Here is a 2,986-nt window from a genome sequence, read left to right as displayed (position 1 = left end):
AGCCTCTTTCCCTTCTGTAATTGTTTCTGCTTCCAGGTTCTGTTTCAGTTACTCTCTAATCTCTTAAACAATGCAGATCTTGGCTATTTCTGGATGTGAACACTTTGAGCAGATCTGACAGCTGCCGGAACCTCCTCTCCCCACCCTGGCGGTGTTAGTGCTTGGGCTCTGCTCCTTCCTGTGTTCTCTTTCAGTGCTCTATGACCAGGGCTCCCGCTCTGCTTTGGCGGGGCGGTGGGAGCCTGTGCCCGGCTTCTCACCACCTCCCAGCTCCTGCCGTCTGCATCTTTATGTCTAACTTTAGATTGTCGGGCTGGGTAGTGTTTAAATGTTCTGAAAGCATACAGTCTTCATGTGTGTGGTTGATTCTAAAGGGTAGAAGTCAGTCAATGGTGTTTACCTTGCTTGTGATGTACGAGGATTATATACTCCTTCTTGTACACCATTTTGATTTGTTTGAGGCTTTTAATAGTTTTCTTTCTCTTGCATTGTATGCCTTAGCTCATCTGTAAATTTCTCTAATGTAGAGGTCGGCCGACCTTTTTTTGTAAAGGGCTGGGGAGAATATTTTCAGCTCTGTGGACCATATGATCTGTGCTTCAATTTCTAAACCCTGCCTTTGTAGTATGAAAGCAGCTATAGGCGATACATAAACTAATGATTGTGTTCCAATAAAACTTTATTTACAAACACAGGCAGTGGGTCAGATTTGACCTGTGGGCCATACGTTGCCAATTTCTGTTCTAAGATCAGTTTCAAATCTCTAGAATCTCCTCTTCCCTCAGATGCCTCCCTTGGAGCTCCCCTCCCCCCACTTCCCTATTTCAAATCAGACTAATTGCTGGGTAGACAGCTGCACGTGGTACCCTGCGGAATGGTCTGTGTATTGTGTACCCCAGATTCATATGCTGAAATCCTAACCCCCAGCATGATGGGTTTAGGAGATAGGGCCCATGAGAGGTGACTAGGTCCTGAAGGTAGAGCCCTCACGAATGGAATTGGTGTTCTCTTATGAAAGAGACCCCACAGAGCTTTCTAGCCCCGTCCACATTTGCGTGAGTTTTGTGAGTCACGTGGTGTCAGTCCTCTGACTTTGGCCTCCTTTAATATTGAGTTGCCAGTTCTGGGTCTTTTTCCTTTCCGTATAAATTTTATGAATTAGTTTGTCAATATCCACAAACTACCTTGCTGAGATTTTGATTGGGATTGCATTGAATTACAGATTGAGTTGGGAAGAAACTGACATCTTGACACTATTGAGTCTTATCCATGAACATGGAATATCTCTCCATTTATTCAGTTCTTCTTTGATTTCATTTATCAGAGGGTGGTGATTTTCCTGATGTAGATGTTGTACATATTTTGTTAGATTTATACCTTAGCATGTTGTTCTTTTGAGGCTAATTTAGGTTTTTTAATTTCAAATTCCAGGTGTTCATTGCTGGTATTTGACTTGTGTACTGATGGTGACAAGTACCACGAACAGGGCGGCTTAAAGTAACAGAAACTTACTGTCTTACAGTTCTTAGGCTACAAGTCTGAAATCAAGGTGTTGGCAGGGTTGCTTCCTTCTGGAAGCTCTGGGAGAGAATCCATTCTATGACTCCAGCTCCTGGTACTTTGCTGGCAATAGTCGGTGTTCCTTGGCTTGTAGATGCCTCCCTCCAGTCCTTTTCTTCATATGGCTGTCTTCTCTCTGTGTCTTTTCACAGAACTCCGCATTGTGCTCGCCTGTCCTGTGTCCAAATTTCCCCCTTTTATAAGGACACCAGTCGTATTGGTTAGGGCTCCCCATAATTTCCTCATTTTAACTCGATTACTTCTGTAAAGACCCTATTTCCAAATAAGGTCGCATTCTGAAGTATGGGATGTTGGGACTTTGGCATCTCTTTTTTAGGGGACACAATGTGACCCATACATCTTGAATTTTACAATCTTGCTATAGTCACTTATTAGTTCCTGGAGTTTTTGTTTGTTTTTTGGTCGATTCTTTGAGATTTTCTACATAGATGGTTGGTATGTCATCTGTGAACAAAGATAGTTTTATATCTTCCTTCCCAATCTGTATACCTTTTATTTCCTTTTCTTGTCTTATTGTGTTAGCTTGGACTTCTGGTACAATGTTAAAAAGCAGTGGGTAGAGGGGACATCCTTGCCTTGTTCCTGATCTCAGCAGGATAGCAGCTGGTTTCTCAGCACCAGGTGTGATGTTAGCTGTGGGCTTTCATAGGTGTTCTTTATCAGGTCAAGGAGGTTCCCTTTGATTCCTAGTTTACTGACCACTTTTATCATGAGTGGGTATTGGATTTTGTCAGATGCTTTTTCTGCGTCTATTGATATGGTCATATGACTTTTCTTCTTGAGCCCGTTGATGTGATGGATTACACTGATTTTTTTCAAGTATTGAACCAGCTATGCATACCTGGAGTAAATCCCACTTGGCTGTGGTGTAGACTTCTTTTTATACATTGTTGGACTCAACTTGCTGATACTTTGTTGGGGATTTTTGCATCCGTGTTCACGAGAGATAACTGGTCTATAGTTTCCTTGTACTGTCTTTGCTGGTTCTGGTATTAAGATAATGCTGTCTTCATAGAATGAGTTAGGGTGTATTCCCTCTGTTTCTGCTTCTGTCTTATGGAAAAGATTGTAGAGAATTGGTATAATTTCTTCCTTAAATTCACCAATGAACCCATCTGGACCTGATGCTTTAGGAGGCTATCAATTATTGATTCAAGTCTGTAATAAATACCAGTCTGTTCAGGCTATCCATTTTTCCTGGTGTCAGTTTTGGTAGATTGTGTCTTTCCAGGAACCATTCCATTTCATCTAGGTTATCACATTTGTGGGCATAGAGTGTCATAGTGTTCCTCTGTTATCTTCTTGTTGTCCACAGAACAGTTCCTGCTGTGCTCCTTCTTTTTGATATTAGTTTAGTAATTTGCGTCGTTTTTTTTTTTTTTTTTTTTTTTTTTTTTTTGCGGTT

General features: G+C 41.5%; 1 protein-coding gene across 1 annotated transcript in view; it reads left to right on the top strand.

Moving 5' to 3' along the window:
* CEP72 (centrosomal protein 72) overlaps positions 1-2,986 on the top strand; it is a 33,369-nt gene that overhangs the window by 8,861 nt on the left and 21,522 nt on the right.

This window comes from Lipotes vexillifer, unplaced genomic scaffold, assembly GCF_000442215.2.
Source record: "Lipotes vexillifer unplaced genomic scaffold, Lipotes_vexillifer_v1.1 scaffold1063, whole genome shotgun sequence".
Taxonomy (NCBI): Eukaryota; Metazoa; Chordata; class Mammalia; order Artiodactyla; family Lipotidae; genus Lipotes; species Lipotes vexillifer.
The sequence above is the reverse complement of the archived record's forward strand: the minus strand, read 5'-3'. Positions and strand labels throughout refer to the sequence as shown.